Source organism: Dermacentor variabilis, chromosome 9 (genome assembly GCF_050947875.1).
Source record: "Dermacentor variabilis isolate Ectoservices chromosome 9, ASM5094787v1, whole genome shotgun sequence".
Lineage (NCBI taxonomy): Eukaryota > Metazoa > Arthropoda > Arachnida > Ixodida > Ixodidae > Dermacentor > Dermacentor variabilis.
In genome coordinates this window covers 4,142,725-4,169,867 of record NC_134576.1, presented here as the reverse complement: position 1 = coordinate 4,169,867, position 27,143 = coordinate 4,142,725, and the positions used below count along the sequence as shown (strand labels likewise).

General features: G+C 43.8%; 1 protein-coding gene across 7 annotated transcripts in view; it reads left to right on the top strand.

Moving 5' to 3' along the window:
- The window catches only part of p38b (p38b MAP kinase), a 516,218-nt gene that overhangs the window by 246,941 nt on the left and 242,134 nt on the right, over positions 1-27,143 (top strand). The gene's annotated exons all lie outside the window — the stretch shown is intronic.

Below are 27,143 nucleotides of genomic sequence, written 5' to 3'. Positions count from 1 at the left end.
ACAAACGGATACGATTAAATGAAAGTTTTAGGTTCAGACAATGAGCTGGAAGTGATTTTTCTCGACAACCATTCGCTACACCAGACAGACCCTGCCCGCCGCTGGGGAATTGGACACGTCACGCTCGGAACTTCAGTTAGTATCTCGTCATGTCCCCAGCGGCAGCGATGACAGCGCTCATCCTGGAAGGCAGTGAAGTGTAGAATGATTTGATCAGGGATGTGTTCATTCGCAGCACGTCTCAGTCACTGACGATGGTGGATCGAAGCCTATCCTCGGGCGACTGATAGAGGGGATGTTGCGACAACGATACTTTCAACGAGCCCCAGACATTTTAAATGATGTTGGCGCCCGGGGATTGAGGCGGCCGCTCCAAGAGAGTGACTGCGCGCTCTTCTAGCAGTTCTTGCACAGCACGAGCTGTGTGGATCGGCGTCATATCGCGTTAGAATATATAGTCGCCTTCCAGAAACGGGCCGTCAAGAATGTATGGAATCAGTACGTCGTCTATGACTGCCCTGCAGCGATGAACTTACATTCGCGGCGTATCAGTGGGCGTCGCGCAACGCTTAGCAAAGAATACCGGCTCATTTCACGCAGTAACGATGTGATCGGCGCCCTGCACCTGACAGTAGAACGTTTCCCGACAATGCGGCCAGCGCGCGCCGCCGTAGCAGACGGCGCCGTTCAAGATCCCGCCCCTCGAGCACCTGCGCGAGCTGCTGCCGCTGCCTGACTCAAGCGCTCGCCGCATCGCGATGCAATGCGCTTCGAGTTTTCCCCTAAATGTGAAACAGACTGTACACCGCCTTTCGAAGGAAATGTCCACGCGCACACACGTAGGCACACACCGCGCGTGGCACGAAACGTGCCCAAACACGCGCAGTGCAGGAGGAAATCAAGGCGGCGCGAACGAGAGATGGGAGAGGGGTACCACCCGCTAATAGAATTTTGCTTCGCATGCGGCGCTCTCATGGATGGATGGATGGATGATTGTGGCTCAACCCTTTGAATCGGGCGGCGGCGGCGCGCGCCACCTAGCCTTTAATGGTTCTATATGCCTGCATACCTATGTATTTACTCCTTTACTTTTGCGTTGATATTGTCCACCAATCAGATAGCCTCCGTTTAGTCATTTCTACCTGTTCAAAGTCTATTCTACTTTCACTGTCTTTAAAACCCAAGGCTTTGAATAGTTCCCCGTTAGATTCAACTGCAGGGTGAAGTTGTTTACAAGCAAGTATCACGTGTTCCGCCGTTTCCTCCTCCTCTCTACACGCCTCGCACACCAAATCTATCTCCTGGTATTTGGCTCGGTACGTTTTAGTCCTCAGTACACCTGTCCTGGCTTCGAACAACAATGAGCTTCCCTTAGAGTTATCGTAAATATTTTCTTTGGCTATTTCTTGCTTAAACGTCCTGTATGTCTCCAATGCCGATTTGGTTTGCATCTCTGTACTCCACATACCCCTCTCTGCCTCCTTAACCTTTTTCTTGACAGATGATTCCTTACTTGTTCCCCCGCTACTGCCCAAGTATTTGCTTGTCAATTTTCTAGTTCGCTTCCTCCACCTCGTGTCAACATTCCTCGTGTATAAGTAACTGAAAACCTTCCTAGCCCACCGAATTTCCCCCATTTTTCTCAATCGCTCCTCAAATGCTATCTTGCTACTAGCCTCTCTGCCCTCGAAAGAAGACCATCCCAGATCCCCCTGCACTCCAAGATTTGGTGTCCTGCCATGTGCTCCCAGAGCGAGCCTACCCACACCACGTTGCCTAATTTCCAACTGTTGCCGGGTCTCTGTTCTAATACATAGAACTGCATTGGCAAAAGTCAGGCCTGGTACCATTACCCCCTTCCATATCCCTCGTACTACCTCGTACCTATTGTAGTTCCACAGTGCCCTACTCTTCATAATCGCTGCACTTCTGTTACCTTTAGTCGTTAGATATTTTTCGTACTCTGTCAGATACTCAATGCCATTATTTATCCACACCCCAAGGTACTTGTATTTATCGACTATCTCCAGCGTGGCCTCCTGTATCTTATGCTCGCCGCAACTGTTATCATTAAAAATCATGACTGCTGATTTTTCTTTGCTAAACTTCAAGCCTAACCTGTCTCCTTCTGTACCACATATGTCCATTAATTCCTGCAGATCTTCTGCATTGTCAGCCATTAATACAATATCATCCGCGTACATCAGTCCTGGTAATGACTGTTCAATCAATTTTCCTTGCTTGAGAAATGATAGGTTGAAGCCGAGTCCGCTTTGCTGTATTTTGGCCTCTAGACCTTGTAGGTACAGCATAAACATCAGAGGTGACAATGGGCACCCCTGCCTAAGCCCCCGCCTAATCATCACAGGCTCCGAAACCTGCTTTTCCCATTGTATAATCACCCGGTTACCTTTATAGATATCTTTTAAGAAATTGGTTACTCCATCTTGCACTCCTAAAGTTTCCAGAATGCCCCACAAGCCCTCTTGAAGTACACTGTCATAGGCTCCCTTGATGTCCAAAAAAGCCAGCCATAGGGGTCTGTGTTCCTTTTCAGCTATTTCAATGCACTGTGTTAGCGAGAACAGATTGTCTTCTAGCCTCCTATGCTTCCGGAACCCATTTTGTAGCTCTCCAAGTACCCCCTCGTTCTCTACCCATGCCTGCAGTCTGTCCTTTATAATCTGCATAACCACCCTGTAAACCACTGACGTCACTGTTATAGGCCGGTAGTTATTTATGTCAGCTTTGTCCCCCTTTCCCTTATATATCATTCTCATCCTACTTAGCCTCCATTCGTCAGGTACTTTACCATCCACTAGCATTTTGCTCACCACCTCCCTCAATGCTTTCTTAGATTTCGGGCCCAATTTTTTTATTAACATAATTGGAATACCATCGGGGCCTGCCGATGTGCTACTTGGTACCCTCTTCTCCGCCCTTTCCCACTCTTTTTGTCCAAGCGAAAGCAGTGGGTTGACCGAGCTATCCCTCTCCGACGTACTGCATGTACCATTTGTCTGTTCTGTAAATTTTTCCCTCATCATGGTTCCTATATGCTCCATTGCCGCCTCTCCTTCTAACCGAGTACCTTGAGCTGTTACTATATACCTCTGCTCTAGGCTTGTCCTATTACCCAAGGAGTTCAGATGTTGCCAGAATTTTCTAGCAGCCTGTTTATCTTTTTTATTGCTTATTTTTGACAGCCATTCGGACCCTTTTGTCTTGATTTTCTCGTTGATCAAATAAGATGCTTCCCTTTTGCATTTTATGTAGTTTACCCATTTCCTCTCTACTTCTGCTTCAGGTTCTCCCTTACTTTTGGAATACCTGTGTTCCCTGGAGGCTTCCTGACGTTTCTTTATGGCCTTCTTAACCTCTTCATCCCACCAGCTCTTGAGTTTTCGTATCCCTTGCCTTGTTTTCCTGACTCGCGCCTTACCTAGCTCACGCTCAAATAGTCTCATTAACTTTGGGTAAGTCCAATCAGTTTCAGTACTCTCTGATATTTCCTCTTCAATTTGTTTGGCCGCTATTTCCATTTCGTCTTCTGAGTAAAAAATCACGTCTGGCGTTTCCTCGCGCGTCGTTCGTGCTTTAGTTTCCCTCTTAAAACTCAACTTGATACGTTTGTGGTCGCTACCCATACTTCTGGAGCCCTGTTCATCTATAATCATCGCTCCTAATCTATCGTACATCCTATGTGACATCAACGCATAATCTATTGTCGAGTGTCGACCCCCTACCTCCCATGTTATGATCCCGTCACACTTTTCAGTAGAGTTACAGACAACTAAGTTAAGCCTCTCACACATATCCAGCAGCATGTTACCTGCGGAGTCTGTGTACCCATCCATATCTTCAACATGCGCATTCATGTCTCCTAATACAATTACTTCACATCCTTTTCCTAGCTCATTGATGTCCGCTGCTATACAGTCCAACATTTTTTTGTTTTCCTCTTTAGCATTTGATCCTGTCCAAAGGTATACAAAGCCCAGAAGTGTTTTCGCCCCTGCTACTTTTCCTTCTAGCCATAAATGCTCCTTGCATTCCTGTTTGACCCTTTGCCAATTTGTATTTTTATGAATGAATGCTCCAATTCCCCCACCCTTCCTGCTACCCTGCACTCTGTTGCAGTATTCCCATGCATAATCAGGGTTACAGGGCGGTTGTTCCATGTCCCTAAGATGTGTCTCTACAAACCCATAAACCATTAAGTTCTCCTGCCTTAGTTGTTCTTCGATTTCCTCCCATTTTAGCCTATTTCTGCCACCTTGCATGTTAATGAACCCTATGTCTGACTTAATTTGGCTCTTGCGCTTATTCCTGTCACCTCTCCTACAGTACCGATGTTCGCGTGTTTGTGGCTCCTGCCTCGAATCTTCCACGCCTACACTGCTTCTTTCAGGGCTCTGGGTCCCCCTAAAAAAGCTGTTGCCTGGCGACCCATCCTGCCCCCTATCCTTTTGCCAGTGGCACCACTGTAGTGAATACCATCCTGCACAAAAGGTCGGAAGCCGGTTCCGTACACGTCCCTGTTGACCTCCATCACGCTGTACCCGAGTCGTCCGCTCAGACTCCTAATGACCCGATTGGCCTCAACCACCCTCCTTTCTACCTGGTAAGCCTGGCCCTGGACCTCTGGGATAGTGCATATGGTCACATGCACCCTCCCGGAGGCCTCTCTAAGCTTACTCAGCCCAGTCTCAATGTGCCTCTCAAGGTCCTGGCTTCTCCCCTTAAGCACGTCATTGAGCCCAGAATGCATAATGACCAAGCTGTCGCTCTCCGTGCTGACCCCAATTACTTCCCGCGCCTTGGTCATTGCTTCCGCCATACCCTTGCCCGCTTGCACCTCCACCTGTACTCGCCCGTCCGCCTTCACTCTCGCTATCACGCCCTGTTCGGCCCTCCCCACATTGGAGTCCCCTATCACCAGGACCCTTCTACGTGCAAACCGTTCGACTGCAGCCTGTGCCTGCTGCCCCTCCCTTTGCGCCCGCTGGCGCCCCTGTGGCTGCAGCGTCGCCTCACTCGGGGCGCGTTGTGCAGCTTCACTATAACTACGCCATTTCACCGGCGGCGAGCTGACGACGGCTTGCTTTGGCTCCCTGCCTCCCACTTCGCCTGTAGGGTCTACCCTAATTTCCGAGTTTTTGCCAACACTTTGTTGTCCCGACCCGACCTTCTCCGCTGCCCGCGTCTCCAGCGCGTCGAGCCGCCTTTCCAGTTCGGCGCTCCTTTCTTTTTCTGCCTCAAGCTCGGCCACGGTCCTTACTAACTGCGCGGCCTGGGCCGCCTCCACCTTGACAAAATTGTCAACTTTCGCCTGCAGTGCTACCCGCTTCTCCTGTTCCTCCCTCAGTTCTGCCTTAAGCTCGTCGAACTTAGCCGCCCAATTCCCTTCCAGTTTTTGGACGGCTTCCCTGACGCCCTCGCACGACCTGCACGTGAAGCTAGACCCCTCCGCGTCTGCTAAATTCTGGAACTTAGTTTCGTCGAGGAAGCACCATCGCAGGCACTCGTCGCACTGCACTTGCTCCCCGTCCCCCGCGGCCTTCGCGTTCTTCGATTTCATCGCTAGGCCTACGTCCCGAGGCCCAACGAGGAACTTCGCCAAATCACTCAAGCAAAGCCGACCTCGACCGCTATCCCAAACTAAAATAAAGAATTGTCACTCCCTACCCCATGCAAGAATCTGAGGAGCTAGCTGAAATAATTAACGAGGCCTATCAATAGGTCCCTCCTACCAACTAGGCCTAACGGGGGAGCCGCCAGACCTAGACAAAGCCGGTGCGTTCGCTACTCCCACCAAGAATTCAAAATTTGCGCCCCTACTCCATGCAACAGAAAATATTTCAAAACACTAGCTAATAAAGATAAAAAGGTACTTAGCTACGAACGAAGTCGCTGAAGCCTCGACCACAGGAGCGTCCGTACCGCCGTCCGCACTATACCTGATCTACCGCCGGCGCAGCAGCGCCGCTCTCGGTGCCGTTCTTGTCTATAGAACCATAATTTTAACAGCGGCACATGTGCATACTACACAATGCTCGGAGCAGATTTTTTAATTTCGCTTTTGTGAATTTTAAAATCTGGCTACTGATTGGACCACATGACTGCCATGTCTGGAGATCGAACTTTAAATTGCTATAAAATTGGTAATACGTGCAATACAAAAGAAGTAGTCCTACAGTTGTGTTGCTTACACTTTGTTGTATCCAGCCATATGTCTTTATAAACATTCTGGCTGATACTCTTGTTACAGTTGTTCAGATAAACAATAGGCAAATAATTTTAATTATATCTGGAACCACTCAGTCAATTTAAAATGTAATTATATTTTCGAAATCGGCATGAAAAAGTCTGTCTGAGTGACAATTTTTATTAAATGTAGTCAAAAAATAAAGTTTGTAAACCCCGCTTCCCAGACCCTTAAGTAAATTAGAAATAAGGGTAAATGATTATTTAAATAGATTGGGAAATTGGTTGATGGCAAATAAGCTAAGCATGAATGCTAATAAAACTACACACATAATATTTAGGCCAATCAACACTACTGAACGAAGTAGTGTAGTTATTAAATATAAGAACAATCTCATATAACAAGTTGCCAATCATAAGCTTGTAGGTGTTTGGTTTAATGAAAACCTTTCATGGAATGTTCATGTTTTTAATTTAGTAAAAGATTTGAGTAATGCTATAGGATGTCTTTATAAAGTTACTAATTTAATACCCACATGGCTCAAAATTTATGTACTGCGCTCTTTTTTATTCCAAAATATCATATTGTACTCTTGTGTGGGGAAACACTTCATCTGGAAACTTAAATAGGTTGTTTGTTCTGAAAAAAAAAAAAAAAAAAGCCTTTAGAGCCATTGAAGGTTATCATGGCAGACAGTGGGATTTGCCTACAGAGCCCTTATTCAGGAAATATACAATTCTACCAGCACATCACATTTCTTACTATCATCTACTCCAATATATTCCCCAAAACAAATTTTACACCGCTCTACCCGACAGGCTTGCCGTAACATACCATCTGAGAACACACAGAAAATTAGTATGTATCACCCAGACAAGCTACGGGAAACAAAGACTAACCTTTCAGGTATTATTTGTCATCATTCAAACTTCACTAGATGTAGAATTCTCAACTTCAGCAAAGGTGTTTAAAAATAATATCAAGCAATATTCGAATGAATACCCTAATTAGTTGCACTCACTGTGGTATTGTACATGGTTTAGGACAAGGTTTTTTTGTGTGTATGATCTTTTCTATGTATATTCAGTTATTGTATGGATGCCTCATCATAGTTGTTTTCTATGTACATAACCAATGTATTTTCTTGCTTTTTTATGTGAAATTGTGTATTTGATTTACACGCATATATTGTTATATATGCAGCGGATGTGTGTGCTGCTGTCAGTAGCACGGAGCCAAGTCAGGCCTACCACCTTTTACCTTGGCTTCCCCAATCATGTGAAAGAAATAAACATAAAATCAAATAAAAAAGTCTAGCCATATTGAGGTGAAAAGCACAGAGCATACAGTGCACGATAACAATGGTGTCTGCAAAGTATTACATGGCTACGCACAGCGGAAAGGTCTGAAATTTCAAATCGAATGCCATTTTTCCTTCTCCTCGCGGCCGCCGTGCTACAAGCCGGGGGATGGCAAACGTGTGCTAGTTTGCCTATGTACACGTGTTCGTGCTGTGACGTCATTCACGGTGACTTGTGACTTCGAGAATTATTCAAGGCAACATCTGTTGTTTGTGTAATGTGTTGCTAGAATAGACGAATTAAAACTTCAAATAATGGAACACGCAAACCAAATGTCTGCATGTTTTTGTATTACTTCACACCGCAGAATGAAAAATGTACTTTTGTTGCGTCTGCTGGTTCCCTCGTCGTGCAGTTGAACGCGCAGACACCGAAAATAGGTCATTTTCTACTGTGTTCCAGCACGGGATCATGCTCCGTGATCTACTTGTGTCTGCCTCAGTATTCGTGTAGCACAGGCTTAACCCGCTAGTCAGTTGACCTCATGCGCGGCGTGAAAAATCATGCGCAGCGCAAAACGAGACAATTGCAACTGTTTGCCTGCAACGGCATCAGCGGAAGTGCGCCGCAGTGCAACAAAGCAAGGAGAAAAAAAGAAATGAAGGCGGGGCCCGTGACGTATGCGTCACGCGATCCCTGAGGTCCGGTATGGGAGAACACAGGGAAGCAATTTCGCTTGCAGGGGCTAGGCAGTGCAAGTGGAGAGAGCGTCTATGTTTGCAGTGAAGCTCGCCTCCTGAAATCGTGGGTTCACAGCGCTGAAATATTTCAATCTCAGCCATTAATGAGCCCATTTGAAAAATTTTTGCGGCAGAAGGCACCCTAGAGGATGCGTAACAACTTCCGGCATGTAACCGAAGTTTGCTGTGTGGCCTGGTGAGGGGCCCTTTAAAGTACCCTAAGCATACTGATGCTATAACACAATAAGAATACCTTTTTTTAATGCATTAGCATGCACTTTCCGGGGCTGTGTGTGTGTGTGTGCACACACCTAACCAATTTCTTGCCTACCTTGGTCACTGGATAGTCCATAGTCGAATGAGTTGCACATTGGGCTGCTGTGCTGAGGTTTGAAACCACCCGTCGAACCAACTTGGGTGACTGAGCATGGGGCAATGTGTAAGTATGTGCACTCCTCAATGAACTTATTTCATGCCAACATGGGTCTCTGTGGATGCGAGCTTTTTTACACCAACTTGGGTCATTCGGTATATGCCAGTAGGTGTGTGCAAATCTTCAATGACGAAGAAGGTCTCTTACGCCAACATGGGTCTCTGTAGATTCGGGACTGTGTAAGTACCGCTGTTCAATGGAGCTTTTTTACACCAACTTGGGTGACTGGGTATGAGCCTGTAGGTGTGTGCCAATCTTCAGTGACGAAGAAGGTCTTAAATCCCTTCTCTGTTGTATGGAATCAAACCATGCCACGAGGGTGTTTCTCAAGCACAGCAACCTGTTGCTTTAGCAGGCTGGGCCCCAAATGGCCCAAGTATGAACTGCTTTCCAATGTGTCTGTCACACCAATGTTTTAGCAAGCTGTGCCATAAATGCACTGGGTATGTGCCACTCTCCAGTGAACCTCTCGCCAACTTGGGTCACTGCCACTGGGCTTGTGGCAACCTAGCAGCCATTCGCAGGTGCATCATGCTTCTCATCTTGGAGGCTGTGTGCAGACTTCTTGGCAGTGCCACTAGACGGCGCAGCAAGTCAGAGAAGCGTAAGAGCTTGGTTGCCGCATGATGCGCTTCTCAGCATTCGTAGGCACTGGAGCGCCATGTACTTCGGACACCATGCACAAGCTTTGCAGTGGCACCACAAGGTGGTACAGAGCATTCTTGGGGAAGCGCGAAAGAGGAGTCCCACTACAGTGCATGCCTCACACAGCTTGTGTCGACGGTGGCGGTACATTGTGTCGCTGTCTTGAGTCAATGCTAAACGCATTACTGTAGACAGTTTCTGTAACATGGGTTCTGCCAAAATTCTTTTAATTGTTGATATGACGAATTCGTTTACTCTCAAGGACATTTGCTATTAATTGCACGGCTATTTGTAAACAAACTTCAATGCCTTGTTAATTACTATTTTATGATTGCCTGTCACGAAGTGCTGGTCACAGAAACACTTCAGCACAATGCGTTGGCGGGCTAGTTGGTGCAAATCCATGAATACTTTGTTTAGCGCAAAACAACAGACACAAGAAGCACCTTGTCCTGTCGTCTTTCTTGTGTCTGTTGTTTTGCACTAAACAAAGTATTCACAGAAACACTTCCTTGTTCCATTGATGTTGGACTTTGCAGTACTTATCTGAACAAACTGCGGTCGATTAGATAAATAATCCTTTATTCATTGTACGATGTGGCGCTAAACTATTCATGGCGCTAAACAGTCTTTCTTTAATGCCGAACTATCCAAGATCCTCAACAGTGACACAAGAAAGTTCTGGAAAATAATAAGCCCTAGGAGCACTTATGCTATTACCCTTACTAACACAGTGAGCGAGGAAGTCAGTGACGCTCATTATGCTGAATATTTTAATGTTGCTTTTTCATCCGTATTCACAAATTAACCTGGCATCACATCAGCTCCTCCAACCACTGCACTTCCACCCTTTCCCTCTATAACATTCTCCAGTTGGTGTCCCAACCCTAATCGAAAATATTTATTTATTTATTTATTTTATGATACTGTCAATCCCATCAGGGATTTTACAGGAGTGGGTTAGAAGGGTCTGTAGACATTGTAGTACAGGCATTTACATAAGAATACAAAAGGGTATTTAGTAAGTGTGGAGTTTCATGGACCTATGTTAACAGCAATAAGTATGGCAAAAACATAATGCACGAAGAGCTTATTTCAATTACATATGATGTTTTTCAAAGAGACAAAAAGGAAGAAAAGAAGGATAAGCATATGGTTATACAATTGATAGCATCATCCATTATTTCACATCACACATTTCCAAAAAACATTTGGTAACTAATACAATGATAAAGACAATGTTGACAACATCATTTAGTTGTGATTGACAGTACTGTTGGGCCAACAAATTCAACAAATTTGCCAACAGTGGGCTGTGCAACTACCGTCTGGGCTAAAGCATTCCAAATTCCAATCGCGAACAACTCGTGGAAAGAACTAAAAGCTGAATGTATAGTTAGTGCAAGAATATTCTTGGAGTGTAGGTGATGCTTGTGATGGGTTTCTCTGGATGTGTTATAGGAAATATAGGTGTTAGAATCCACATGAACCTTATTATGCAGGATGAGATACAAAAATTTGAGTCGGTACAGCATCGCACGACTGCTTAGTGTGTGAAGGCCGATCTCGGATAGCATCTGAGTAGGCGAGTTGGTGCGTCGAAATCGGTTACAGCTAAACCGTGCGGCTTTTCGCTGGACACCCTCAACAGTAGTGATTTGATTTTGGGCAAAGGGAAACCACGCCACGTTCGCATATTCTAAGACAGGACGTATGATTGTAACATAGGCCAAGAGCTTGGCTTCCATCGTAGAGTATCACAGGGCCCGTTTTAAGAACATAAGCTTTCGCATCGCTTTGCTTTGCTACGTGCTCTACATGAGCCGACCATCCTAAGTCTGATGATATGATAACGCCCAAGTACTTGTACTGAGTGACAGTGTTAAGTATAGTGTTATCACAGCCGTATGAAAAAGTAAGCTTGGATTTCTTTTTTGTTACTGACATTGAAACTGTTTTATCGAAGTTGATGGCCATTTACCAGTTTTCACATCATTGGACTATCAAAGAAAAATCCTTGTTAAGACTAATTTGGTCTTTTCGGTTTAGTACTTCTCTATACAGGACGCAGTCGTCTGCAAATAACCTAATTTTGGATTCAGTCTGATTAGTTATGTCATTTATGAACAAAAGAAACAGGATAGGGGCCAAAACGGAACCCTGGGGTACACCAGAAAGTACTGGTACAGTTTCAGAAGCGTGGGAGCCTAACTGAACAAACTGGCGGCGGTCAGATAAGTAATTGCTAATCCAACGAAAAATTGGCCCACCTCCTAGTATATGTTTAAGCTTTAGAAGTAGTTTAGCATGGCAGACACGATCAAAGGCCTTTGAGAAGTCTAGGTAAATTACATCTATTTGTTTCTGGTCGTTAAGTGCTTTGGCGAAATCGTGTAGTATCTCAACGAGTTGGGTAACGGTAGACAGACCAGTTCTGAAGCCAAGTTGGCATGGATGGAGGACATTGTTTGCCTCAATGAACTGTGTAACGGATTTTAAGATAATATGTTCCAAGATTTTACAGCATGTACATGTGAGAGAAATAGGCCTATAGTTGACTGACAAGAAATATTGCCCGATTTGTAGACGGGCACTATTTTGGCAATTTTCCATTCTACTGGGATACATTGTTCAGAGATTGATTTATTGTAAATAAGGCATAAGTATTTGCTTACAGGCTTGGCATAACGTTTCAGGAAACAGTTCGGGATTCCGTCAGGACTGTTGCACTTTTTATCGTCTAAATTTAATAATAGTGCGAACACGTCTGCTTCAGTTACGACTAGAGCACTCAGTGTTTCGTTGTGCTTTTAATTTTCTGGCGTGTAAGCATGCGTAATGCCATTGTCGGGGGCAAATACGGAATGGAAGAATGTGTTAAACGCTTCCGCTTGTTTCTTTTCTTCTGTCGGCAATAATGGCTTTGTACGGTTATCGTTGTGCCTGACATAACGCCAGGATTTCTGGGGTGAGTCTTTGATAAAACTGCTTAGCGTTGTACTGCAGAAGCGCTGTTTTCCTACCTTTGTTGCTTCCTTTAGTAGTCTGTTTAACGAATTTATTTTTTGACAGAAGTCTGGAACTGGGCATAATTCGTTAGATTTCTGCAACCTTTTTATTCTACGTTTTAAATGAATTACGTCACATGTAATCCATGGGTTGTGCTTATTGGTGTTCTTTTGTATTTGTGGGACAAATTGCCTTAAGCAGTGCATAACATGTGCTTTGAACAGCAACCAAATTTCGTCGATGTTGGCCGAGCCCTTTCAGATTAGCTTGTTAAAGTCGTAGTACTCGTGGGCAAGGTAGGTCATAATGGCGTCATCGTCTGCTTTGTTAAATGCGTACACGTGCTTTCTAGGTTACGTTGGCAGATTCAGTTTGGAATGGTGAACATGCAAAAAACCATGTGATGATCCGATAGTCCTTCAAGAATATCGACTTTGTTATCTTCTTTGGAAAATAAATCGCCTACGAAAATAGGGTCTAAAATGGAGCTTGAAGTGCCCTGGACACGGGTGGGCTCGGATACCACTTGGGTCAGGTTGAAGGTAAACAGAAAGCTCAGCAAGGTATCGTTTGTTACATTGGATGGGCTCAGAGAGTCCCAGTTAATCTCTGGAAGTATAAAGTCTCCTCCCATTATTATGGATTCCCCAGCATGTGTTGATACATGTACTCTAGAAGCTGCTCGAGATACGAGACTTCGGCTTGGGGCGGTCTGTAGGGGGTGCCAGCATAGTTGTGGGCCTGGCCCAGCTGAATTCTACGCCAGACCGCCTCCACACCAGGGATATCTGGCATCACTGAGTAATTTATGCCTTGGCCTATGAGCAAAGCAACACCACCACCTCTGGTTGTTCTGTCTTTTCGGGCGATGGAGTAGCCCGGAGGGGCTACTTCATGTCTCATTCACACAGATAATGTCAGGTTCAAGAGCGATCAGAATCGCTTCTAGCTGTTCGATTTGTTCAAAAGGCTGCGCGCATTAACATTGAGAACAACTAGGGTCGACGGCGGTTTCGAGTTCGCGTGGCTGGTCCGTTGTGCATGCTTTTGTTTTTTGCAACTTCCACTATGTCTTTCGCTTGATCATCCCAGGTGTTCAGGCGATTATTTATTTTGACTTTATCGTTGGACAAAAAAACTATCTCTTTCTGGTCTCGATTAACTTTCGTTTTTTCCCATAGCTTCTTTCTAATTTGTCTTTCTGCAGGCGAATAATCCTCACTAATTGAATATTCAGTTCTTTTTAGCTTTCTGCAATTGCTCAGTATGTTAGCTTTATCCTGGTACTAGTCAAATAACTTCAAAATGACAGGTCTGTGCTTGGGATTATCAATTGTTTGTTTTCGCCCAAGACGGTGGATTCTTTCGATGCCAGCCGTTTTTATTCCTATTGTATCTTCAAAGATTGTTTTCTCAACAGCATCGAGCAGATCTTGGTGGCTCTCATTTTCGATTTCCTTAACACCGTATACAACAAGGTTACACCTGCGGCCTCTGTTATCTAATTCGTCAACTTTCTAAGTCAAGGACAGTACCAGGTGATCGAGTTTGTCAACCCTTTCCACGCATTCCAAGATCTGCTTTTCCATTTTGCCTATTTTTTCCAGCTTTTTATCTATCGCTCCAAGTTTTTGATTGGTCACCAGTTTTTCATTCTTTATCTCTTGGATGTCTTTTGCAATCATTTTGAGCTGCTCTTCAATTGTAATGTCACTGGGCCCAGGATTAGTCTCGACGTCCCCTGCCAGCAACCACAGGAACTGCAAGGAATTCGACAGATCACAGAACCACTCAAGCAAAACGTGTGGGCACGGCAGCAAAACAAGGCAAACATTACTGCTATGAAAGGATTTGCCAAACCGCTTCCTCACCTGGATGGCAAACAAGAATGGATTTGACCAATGCATCTCGGCACTGCTGCTGCACCCACTGAAGGATCCCTCGCAGAAGCAGGTCCTTAAATAGCATTCCCGTAGCGTCATGGTCTTGTCCTCTGATAGGGTTGAACTGGTCGGGGGCAAGTAGCCTCTGGCACCATCTGGTGTCCGACGATAAGGCCAGTCACGTACCGGGATATCAGGTAGGCGGAACAGTTGCGTCGACGAATTCCCTGGTGAAAGTCCGGTTACAGTGAGCAGCAAAAACCACGCGTAACCTGGATGGCAAACAAGAATGGATTTGACCAATGCATCTCGGCACTGCTGCCGCACCCACTGAAGGATCCCTCGCAGAAGCAGGTCCTTAAATAGCATTCCCGTAGCGTCATGGTCTTGTCCTCTGATAGGGTTGAACTGGTCGGGGGCAAGTAGCCTCTGGCACCATCTGGTGTCCGACGATAAGGCCAGTCACGTACCGGGATATCAGGTAGGCGGAACAATTGCATCGACGAATTCCCTGGTGAAGGTCCGGTTACAGTGAGCAGCAAAAACCACGCGTAACCTGGATGGCAAACAAGAATGGATTTGACCGATGCATCTCGGCACTGCTGCCGCGCCCACACAATATGAAGTTCTTGTCATCAGCTGGCGTTGATGAGATCAATACCAAACTGGTAAACAACACTAAACGCATCACTATTGAATATTTGTCATTGTTGTTCATGCAGTCAATTTCTACAGGTATCCTGCCAAACCAGTGGAAAGTGGGGAAGGTCGTTCCAACATACAAATCAGGTGACAAACAATCTCCCCTTATCTATCGCCCCATTTCTTCAACCAGTGTGCCATGTAAAACCATGGAGCATGTCATTTACTCCCAAATCATGAACTTCTTGGATGCTAACAATTTTTTTCATCCTTCACAACATGGCTTCTGCAAAGGCTTCTCCTGCTAAACCCAGCGTGCACTTTTCGTCCATGATCTACATGCTAAACTTGATCGTATTATCCAAATGATGCCATTTTCTTAGATTTTGCAAAAGCATTTGACACTGTACTTCATGCGCGTCTAATACTAAAGCTGGAGAGGCTAAATTTCCTCCCTAACGTCCTCGCATGGATCAAGAAGTTTCTAATTGTTTGCAGTTTGTTTCTGTTAACAACCAAATTTTACCATCCTCGCCGTAACTTCAGGCGTCCCTCAAGGATCTGTCCTTGGACCATTGTTGTTTCTTATCTATATTAATGACTTACCAGAGCATCTAACATGTAATGTTCGCATGTTTGCCGACGATTGTGTCATTTATCGTACTGTGACTAAAAAAATCTCAAAAAGCAGCTCTTCAAAATGATCTTAATCGCGTTCAGGAGTGGTGTGAACAATGGCTCATCAAACTTAATGTTAATAAATCTAGACTTGTCTCCTTTCACCGTCGCCAACAACGCCTCGTATTTAACTACGTTATAATGTCCTCCATTGGTGAGCTTGTATAGTCTTATAGATACCTTGGCATAACTGTTAGCAGCCATCTTTCTTGGTGTACTCATATCACTAACGTCATATCATCGGCAAACAGATCTCTAGGATTTCTGAAATGTCACCTACAACATGCACCAAAGCTCGAGTATGCATCTCTAATCTGGCAGCCACATCAAACTTATATAGGTAACGTGCTTAAGAGGAAGCTTTAGCTCGAGTGCTCCTATCTAAATACATGTAAAAGGAGAATTCGTTTTTCTCGGCAACCACTGCACCAAATTTGACGAGGTTTGTTGCATTTAAAAGAAAAACTTAAAATCTAGTGACTGTTGGTTTCGAATTTTTGAGTTAGGTCGTCAATCGTTTATTAAAAATTGGCAAAAATCAAAAATTTTCAAAAAACGAAACTATCAATTTTACAACTCTGTAACTCAACCAGTAAGAATGATAATACAATTCTGTGAATTGCATCTAAAAGTACATCCATAGCGGACAAAATTGATATGTTACACATGAATATAAAAAAATGTAATCATAGGGAAAAACAACTTTTGTAAAACCGTTGTAACCAACGTAACAAATTCATGTAAGATGTAAGATGACATATTGAATTTGTCCGCTTTGAATGATCTAATGGATGCCGTTTACAGAACCGCGATATCAGTTCTTGATGCATAGCTATCAATTTGTAAACTTCGTGCTTCTATTTTTTTCAAACGGTCAAATATTTGAAAATCGTTTTAAGAAAATTCAAGCCCTAAATCGAAATTCCACTTCCAACAGTCACTAGAATTTAACTTTATCTTTCAGATGCAACAAATTTCATCAAAATCGGTGCATGGGTTATCTCATAAAAACGTTTTTGCGTTTTACATGTATTTGAATAGGCCGCGTCGGAGTTGGGCCCGAGCTAAAGCTTCCTCTTAAAGCCTTGCAGAATCGCGCTGTCAGATTCATCCATCATGACTGCTTATTTAATTCCAGCGTAACTGCATTAAAACTTCCATCAGAACTTTTGAACTTCGCCACTCGTTGTCGGATCGCTAGCCTTTGCCTCTTTCATAAGGTATTTCACAGTTCACTAAATCCTCCCCATACATAATCCCATTGTGATGCATATCCCACCACACTTTACATCCTTTTCATACTGCTGGCCACTAACCAGAACAGCTACGTTTACAGGCTCATTTTTTCCCCCTGAACAGCTATAGACTGGAACGGCCTTCCTCACAACGTTGCCACCATCACCTGCCCCTCGACGTTTGCAAGTACCATGAGTTTCATATGCAAGAGTTGTGATTGGCCTTTACATGGTTACCCCACCCTTTTATTTCCTTAACCCTTTGAGGGTCGATTTTTTTTTGCCATATGTGACCGCCCAGGGCCGATTTTTTTATTGCAGATTCCGATTCTTCTTAGGGACTTATTTTGGAAAAAAATTACCGTAATTTTTCTAGGGTGACCGTAAAGTGAGAAAAAAATATTTTGCGATGGTATATATGCACCCTTCATTCATGAATAACCACAATAAAAAAGGAAATAAACTTATCAGAATTAAAAATTTCATGCATTTTTATGCACATAGTTCAAGGCTTTGAAAATCCACACACGAGAATATTTCACAAGCCTATATTTCAGATGTTCCTGCTCTTACAGTAATATATATGTACATAGCGTAATCGAACTGCGTAGGTGCGCACACTCAAGAAAACTGTTTGGTTGTGTGCCCATCAAAAAAAGCAACACATGTGATGAACTTCTGCTAATCTTGATCTTATCGGCAACCAGCTAGGGCAATTAGTTTTCGCAGGTCTTAAAAAAAAGAAAAGAAACGGAAACGCATGCACGGCGGCATCTTTCCTATCCACATCCCTGTGAGCACTGAACGAGCGAGAAACAAGCGGTCGCCCTTTGAGCGATTAGGAACAAGATAGCCATCAGTTTTGCAAGCACAGAAAGCCGAAACCGCCTGCGAAACAAAAACCAAACGATCGCGAGCGGTAGTATATAGATGCGCAGGAGCAAACTAGCGCTAAAACAAACTATGCAACGAAAAATGAGAGAGGGAGGCAGGTGAAAAAAATTCCCTGTATCCCCACATAGTGGCAGCACATGACAGAAAAATAATTCAAATGAAACGCAGAATAAAAAGATTGTGCAAAAATAAAAGGTTCCCGATAGAAATATCTCGTGCAAAAGAAAACTTGAAGGCAAAGATGGCACAGTCTAAAAAACAATTTTTTAATAACACCCTCACTAACTTTCTGAAGAGCTCGCCACGAAAGTTCTGGCTGTTTTTTAAGGAAACGAATGAAGGAATTGAACAGATTGTAGAAGGAACGGAAGTAATTACAGAAAAGTCTGATATCGCTGACAGATTATATCGATACTTCCAGTCAGTGTTCTGTACGGACCAGAATGACAACAAAGAATATGAATCAGCTCCTACATTGCCACTTCAAGCAGATAATATTAACATTAACCGAGAAGGCATATTTGATGAGCTGCTCCTTCTGGACATGAAAAAGTCATGTGGGCCTGGCGGTATACCGAATGAATCTCTGCGATGATTCGCGGAGTGGTTGTTGTATTACCTAGTAATTGTATTTCAGAAGTGTTTAAAATGCCACTCGTTACCTCGAGATTGGCGTAGACCAATTGTGGTTCCAATTTTTAAAGGCGGCAATAGAACATTGTTTAGCCTATGTCTCTCACATCGGTGTGTTGTAAAATATTTGAGCAGATAGTGGCAAAATACATTGGACAATTTTTGGAACAAAATGACTTATTATGTCAATTTCAGCATGGATTCTGCAGCGGCCTTTCAACTGTAACGCAGTTGATCAAAACGATTCATGATTTCTGTGTTGCTATAGATGCCTGTGTACAAGTCAATGTTATATGCATAGATTTTGCGAAGGCTTTTGACAATGTGTCACACCGTAAACTGCTTTTCAAGCTTTGCAATGTCGGTCTTAGTGCGGATGTTCTCGATTGGATAGGTGTGTATTTAAATGATCGCCAACAAGCTGTCAGAGTGGCAGATACTATGTCCGGAAATCGTGAGGTGTATTCGGGCATGCTGCAGGGTTCCGTACTAGGGCCCCTACTTTTTCTGCTGTACATTGATGATATCTCAGCGGTTGTCCAATCACCTGTAAAAATTAAGCTTTTCGCAGATGATTGCCTAATTTATTGTCCGGTAACATGCAGGGAAGGTCAATTTAAACTTAATCAGTACCTTCAAAACTTAAGCTCGTGGTGTCAAAAATGGGGTGTGGAAATTAATTTAAAAAAAAAACTTACACACACATAACAAAAAGAAAGTGCTCTCATTCACATATAATATTGCTGATAATATAGTGGTAAAAGTATGTAGTTTCATATATTTGGGTATAACCATAACAGATAAATTGAACTGGTGTCCTCATGTTGGAAATATTTGTCAATCAACATATCAGAAGTGCTACCTGCAAAGGAAATTGCGCCAGGCGACGAAAGAAGTCAAGTTGATTGCATACAAGACATATATCCATCCGAGCCTAGAATACGCTGGTGCTGTGTGGAGCCCCCATGAAAAGGTTTCAAACATAAACTAGAACGAATTCAAAGAATGTCAGTTCGCTTTATCTGCTCTAAATATCAACGACATGACTTGGTAACTTAAATGTTAAAAAATATGTAACTTGGGATCAAGAAGACAGAAGCAGCGATTGAAATTGCTTTTTCAAATACTGCACGCAGATGTGAAAATAAACAAGGATGATTATCTAACGCTCTTTCACAAAAGGTTACTATGAACAACACGCAGTACATTCGTGCAACCAATAATAGCTCAAACAGACTTATTCCGCCTTTCTTTCTTTCCTGACACTATTAAAATGTGGAATGAATTACCGAATGATTTAATACAAAAAAATGCTATGAGTGATTTTGAGGTTGGTCTTGAGAAGTATTTCGCTCAAACTGTATAGCTTATTATTTGTTCCTTGCATGTAGCTGTGTTTTTTTTTCTACAAATGTTCTATGTCTTTCAAGTGTTCTCCTATAGATGATCTTCAATGTTTGTTCTATGTACAATTCAATTACTGACCCTTCCTGTAACGACCCCCAAGTGAGGGTTAACAGTATGACTAAATAAATAAATAAATAAAGAAAAGAAAAAGTTAGGAAATTGGCGCGCTTTTTAAACGTACAGACAGCGCCGTAAATATACGGCAGCGACCATTTTCGGACGTGTTCACAGCGCCGTATATTTACGTGATTGACTGTCAAAGGGTTAAAGACCCTGAAAGGTGTCCTTAAGGAAATAAAACGAAACAGAACATCACCTAGTATCAAGCGAAATTTTGAGTTTACTTCTTTATGGGGATAAGCAGTCAGATGCCTTTGAGAAATCTTGGAGTAAAGGTTCTAGTACTTGTTTGTCTGTGGTCATGGATATAGTATCGTGCTGGGTTACCATAGACCATCACAAACTGCTTTGGGATGGAGACAGAATTTATTTTATTTTATTTCATAATACAGTAGGCCTGGAATGAAAACTGACCCTTGCAACCTTTCACACCTGAACTCTTTTGAGTGAGGCTAACTAAGCAGGAATCTTTGAGGAACTATCAGGCATTGTTTGGGATAATATTGGCCTTAGTGAGGTTAGAACTGGTGAGGCTTATATAGTGCCGATTAATGGCCACATCCTCTGCTATAGAGTTCTCCCAGGTTGGAAGCAATGCTGGGTAGGATTCCTGATACATAAGGACATAGCGGGCAACATTAACGAATTCTACAGCATTAATGAGAGGGTAGCAGTAGTCCTAATGAAACTTAAAAGAAGGTATATATTGCTCCAACCTCCAGTCATGATGATGACGAAGTAGATCAGTTTGATGAAGATGTGGAATTAGCCATGAGAAAAGTGTAAACTTATTATACTGTAGTAATGGGCGACTTCAATGCAAAAGTGGGGGAAAAAGCAGGCTGGTGAACAAGCAATTGGCAACTACAGCGTCGATTCTAGGAATGCTAGAGGAGAGATGCTGATAGAATTCGTAGAAAGGAATAAGCTGAGAATAATGAACGCCTTTTTCAGGAAGTGTAGTAACAGAAAGTGGACTTGGAAAAGCCCTAATGGTGAAACAAGAAATGGAATTGATTTCATACTTTCTGCCGGTCCCAGGTCCCAGCATAATGCAGGATGTAGAAGTGTTAGGTAGATTTAAGTGCAGGGATCATAGGTTAGTGAGGGCTAAGATTAACCTGAATTTGAAGAGCGAAAGAGTAAAATTGGTCAAGAATAAACAAGGTAATCTAGATGTAGTAAATATAAAGGTGGACCAATTCAAGCTGGTACTTGCAAACAAATATGCAGCCTTAGAACAGCGAGATGTAGAGGACATAGAAGTAATGAATGAAACCGTAACTAGGTTGGCTTCAGGTGCAGCAATTGAAGTGGGAGGCAATGCGCCAAGGGAACCAGTAGATAAGCTCTCTCAAGCAACGAAGGACCTAAATAAAGAAACTACAAAGAATGAAACAATCCAACTCAAAAGATCAGATGGAATTCATGGAATTGTCAAAATTTATCAACAGGGAGAAAATAAAGGATATTCAAAATTATGACATAAGAAAGACTGAGGAAGCAGTAATAAATGGACGCAGCATAAAATCAGTGAGAAGAAAACTTGGCATAGGACAAGCCAAAATGTATGCACTGAAAGATAAGCAGGGTAATATCATCAGCAATCTCGGGGAAGATATAGTAAAAGCAGCAGAAGAATTCTTTACTGACCTGTACAATACCCAGAGCAGCCAGGATACCTACATTGAAAGTGGTAATGAACAGATTACAGAGGCTATAAGTTGCGATAAATTTAGAAGGGCTTTAGAATACATGAAACAAGGAAATGCGGCAGGAGAAGATGGAATAACAGTCGATTTAATCAAAGATGGAGGAGACATCATGCTTTAAAAGCTTGCGGCACTTTATATGAAGTGGTTCACGACCTCAAGGGTCGCAGAGAACTGGAAGAATGCTAACATTACACTAATCCGCAAAAAGGGAGGCGTTAAGAAATTGAAAAATTTTAGGCCCATTAGCTTGCTTCCAGTATTATATAAAATATTCACCAAGATAATTTTCAATAAAATAAGGGCAACACTTCAGTCAACCAAGGGAACAGGTTGGCTTCAGGAAGGGATACTGTACAGTGGGTCACATCCATGTAATCAATCAGGTAATCGAGAAATCTGCAGAGTACCATCAGCCTATCTACATGGCATTCATAGATTACGAAAAGGCATTTGATTCACTAGAGATACCAGCAGTCATAGAGGCATTACGTAATCAAGAAGTACAGAACGCTTACGTGAATACCTTGGAAAATATCTACAGAGTTTCTACAGCTGCCTTAATTTTCCACAAGAAAAGTAGGAAGATACCTATAAAGAAGGGGGTCAGACAGGGAGACACAATCTCTCCAATGCTATTCACTGCATGCTTGGAAGAAGTATTCAAGCTATTAAATTGGGATGGCTTAGGAGTAAAGATTAACGGCGAATATCTTGGCAACCTTTGGTTTGCAGGTGACATTGTCCTGTTCAGCAACACTGAGGAGGAGTTAGAACAAATGATTGAGGATCTTAACAGAGAGAGTGTAAGAGTGGGGTTGGAAGATTAATATGCAGAAAACAGATAATTATCAATAGCCTGGCAAGGGAACAAGAGTTCAGGATTGCCAGTCAGCCTCTAGAGTATGCAAAGGAATATGTTTACCTAAGACAATTACTCACAGGGGACCCTGATCATAAGCAGGAAATTTACAGAAGAATAAAATTGGGTTGGAATGCATATGGCAGACATACTCAGATGATTACTGGAAGCTTTCCATTATCACTAAAAAGAAAGGTGTACAATCGGTGCATTCTACCTGTGCTAACATATGGGGCAGAAACTTGGAGACTGGCAAAGAAGCTCGAAAGCGAGTTATGACTGCTCAAAGAGTGATGGAACAAAGAACGATCGGCATAATTTTAAGAGACCAGAAGAGAGCGGTGTGGATCAGAGAGCACATGGGCATAGCCGATATTCTACTTGACATTAAGAGAAAGAAATGGAGCTGGGCAGGTCATGTAATGTGTAGGTTAGATAACCGGTGTGCCGTTAGAGTTACAGAATGGGCGCCAAGAGAAGGGAAACGCAGTCGAGGACAGCAAAAGACTACGTGGGGTGATGAAATTAAGAAATTCGCAGGCGCAAGTTGGACTAGGTTGGCGCAACACAGGGGTAATTGGAGATCGGAGGGAGAGGGCTTTGTCCTGCAGTGGACTTAAAATAGGTTGATGATCTGCAGAAGCGTACTGTGATGCCTCTAATATGGGGCAAAGGTTCGTGTGCTCAATGGTTCGGTTAGTTCTCTTAGGCGGAGCCTCCGAGAACCCAATTGAGGACAAAGCCGTTGGTTTGAACACACACACAAACTTTTAATGAAACAAAAGAAAGCTTAGAATAAGTAGAAGAAAATAGCAAACATAAAAGAAACACTCAAATAGACATAATCGCAGAAAGAAACACACATGGCGCTTGCATGCGGTTAACGAGTACGCGAGTCCGGGCTTGCCACGAGAGCAGGGACGCGTAACAGTCTCGACACGGCGACGCGGCGGCAGGCTAGCGAAAGGAGTGGCGCCGGTCTCACCATAGGTCGCGGTACAAGCTGATCGACTGGGCGAGCGACATGAGCGCGCCAGCTCTGGCTAGGCGAGGTAAAGCGGGCGGCTTGGTGGCAGGAGTAGACGGTGGCGGCGTTCTGGCCGGGCCGCTGGATGTAGATCTCGGGCCCGTAGCCCGACTGCTCTTGTCTCGCCCACGGGCGCAGAAGCTCGAACGCCGGCCTCGGGCAGCAGGCGGCACGACAGACGGGGGTGGCGTTCTGGCCGGGCAGCTGGCGTAGAACTCTGGCCCGTAGCCCGACTGTTCTCGTCCTGCCCACTGGCACAGAAGCTCACCGGCCTTGAGGAGCTGGCGGCACGCTCAGGTAGACGGGCGACGCACAGGAACAGGTTGGCAGGAGGCCCCGGTCGGGTGAAGTCCTGGTGGGCTCGGGTCCGGAACCCTACGGCCCGTCTTCAACGCCCGCTCCGGTGGTTGACCTCCTCCTCGCGTCGCTTCCTAGGACTCTCCTGGCGCCTCCCCTGCGTCTCAATCAATCAATCAATCAATCTTTATTTAGCATTCATTCATTTACAAAAAATGAACACTAGGACAAGAACTAAAAGCTGCTTTTTTGCAGCTTGACAAGGTTCTTGCCCCTATCTATGACAACGGGGACAGAATAATGTTTGTACACTTTAGTGTGTGCAATGCACAAATGTATAAGTGAAAAACTTGTGAGGCTCAATGTACAATCAGTGATACAAGATGATACAGTACAAATGACATATATGAATATACACTATATAACAGAAATACATATTTATTTTCAACTGCTGTAAAATTCATCATAGAACGTTTTCTTGACATGCAGAAACATAGATAGCAAATGAAGATGTGCGTAAATTTCTTGCAGGTTACATCCTATATGCGAAAATGCCATCAAAATGAAAAACTACCTAATTTAAAGGAGCCAAGTAGTGACTTCCCCTAGCCAAAGTAACGTTAAAAAAAAATAATAATTACTCAGTTTGAATTAGGAAGTCTCGTAATGTTTTCCTAGTAGTGTCAGTTATCTCTATACCGTTTTCATGAAGTTTATTTAATAAGGATGGGACGCGACTGGCGTGTCTCCTTGCGTGTCCTCTGCGTCTCCTTGCGTGTCCTCTCATTCTGCCAGCGCACCATGCTTTTTCTTCTTTCTGGCCGATTAGGCATTCTCGGATTGGCTACCTGACGCCCCGTGGTCTTTTCTAATTGGTTTGCTTTTCTTTTTGTTGTTTTTCATGCGCCGCGCGTTCTCGTGCCGGACGCTCTTCGGCGTCGTTGTTTTCCTTCTTCCAGCACGGAATCTGCCTCGGCGCGCATGCACTCATTGTCGTCTGCCCCTGACCGTCCCAATCACCGCACCGTGTCGCGCACCACACGTACGCATTTTGCTGGTTGGTTCATGATTGTTAGCAGAAAACAGCACTAAACAACAGGACGAAGAGAAGGACACAGACCACAGTGCTGACTAACAGCCAAGTGTCTTTATTCTTTCAGTCAGCATATATATACGAAGAAAAATCGCGAAGAAAAAACAAAACACAAAAGGCCTTAGACACAAACAAGCTTTAAAAAGAAAGCATTTGGCAGCTGCTCAATCTGAGAATCATTCACGGCAAATGGTTGCTGTTACCCCATATGTGCACCAGGTTGTGCATAACCTCAAAAAGGTTATCAGCAGAGCAGGCGTTAGGTTGTTCACTGCCAGAAGGTAGCCTGTGCCACCAAGTCATTCGGGTGGCTGACAACAAAAAAAGTTGCATAAAGCAGCACTGGCAGAGGTTTGTTGTGGATTCTTGTGAATGTGTGGTTTACAAGATTCCTCTTTCATGCAAGCATTTCTATATCAGTCAAACGGGGCGTACATCAATGACTGCATGCGCGAGCACTCAAAGTTCAAGAACAAGCTAGAGACAGTCAATTGTCACTGCATTGTAATAAATGTGGCTGCAAGCCGTCTTTTAAAATTCCACTCACCAGGCCTCATAGTAAATTTTGGTTAAATGCTGGAAGTTGTTACATGTCCTCCACGGAGCCTTCTGCCACAAAAATTTTCAAATCGACTCATTAATAGCCGAGATAAAAATATTTCAGTGCTGCGAACCCATGATTTCAGCAGGCGGGCTCCACTGCTTGGCGAGACTCCCCTCTCCACTCGTCCTGTCTAGCCTTTGCAAGCGAACATTCTCCCATGCTGGACCTCGAGGATTGCGTGACATATATGTCATGGGCCCTGCCTTCACTTGTTTTTTTCTTCTCCTTTTTTTTTTCTTGGTGATGCGCACTTCAGTTGGTTTATCTGCTGGCTGCGTTGCGCGTGAACTGTTATCGTTTCACACAGCGCACGATTTTGCGCGCTGTGCACAAGGACATGTGACTAGCGGTATAATTCAGCGCAACACGAATACTGAGGCAGAACAAGCAGATTGCAGAGCATGACCATGCGCTGGAACGTGGTAAAAAATGGCATAGTTTCGATACCTGTGCACGTGATTGCATGACCGTGGGAACAAGCAGACGAAACGGAAGTACATTCCTCTTTCTTCGGTGCGAAGTAAAACAAAAAAACAGACAGACATTCCATTTGTGTATTTTATTATTTCTCTAAACCTCAATTAGTCAATTCAAGCAACGGATCACACACTAATAACAGATGTTGCCTTGAATAATTCTTGAAGTCATGTGTCACCACGAGCTACGTCACACTGCGGGCATGATTACGTAGGCGCAGGAGCCCAACTATGTCACCGTCCGTCTCCGGGCGGATTCGCCGTGAGTGAAGAGGGAAACGGCGCCCAATGGAAATTTCATGCCTTTCCGCGGTGCGTAAAAATGTAATTCTTTGCAAACATGATCGTTGGTGTGCATTGTATGCTATGCGCTTGTCAGCTCAAAATGGCCAGACCTGGTGAGGGGCCCTTTAAAGATGTGACCTGTGCCAAAATACTGCGATGACCGCGCACATCTTATTTCCGAAGCCTTTCACATTCATAACAGCGGCGAAGCATGTGTAAGCCTCCCCTCCATTTCTCTCCTTCCAAAAGAGATAGCCTTCCTATCTCATTGATTGCAATTTATTGCCCCTGTGCATGCTGAATTTCTCTTCCTTTTGCGTTTTTTTTTCTTCTGCGTGATAGCAGTGGAGTATATAAATGCTGACTGAAAGAATAAGGACACTTGGTCCCTCTCTTTGTCCTGTTGTTCAGCACTGTTTTCTGCTCGCAAGGTTGTTGATGAGACAGAACCAGGCTACCACAAAACACCATGTTCTATCACCAAACCACACAATGGCAATATCAATGTTACCATGGTGAGCTAAAAATGACAATACTGCCAGCAATCAATAGATCAAAAAAATGACGTGCTTCTGATATATGTATAGAGAATAAAAATATACAGGGAGGTACAATACACGGCATACCTTGCACAAGTTTAAAAACATTATGGTCATTAAAAAAAAAATTCTTATGCGCATGCATAAATCATTGCACTGGGAGAACAGTATTTTGCTCCAAGGATGTGGTTATGTGTTTCAGGACTATAGTCTTGTTCTCTGTCATGATGTTGTCAAATTAACTTATAGCGACGAAGGCTCACTGGCATGTACGGATGGGCAAGCTGTAAAATTGATGCTTGGTAATTTCCTGGTGGTGCAATGCCTTAGCTACTTTTTTTGACAAAAACAAGAAAACATGTGAGCAACAAATGGGAGTTTTAAGTCCTGTGAATGGGTACTGCATGCTTACAGCTTTAC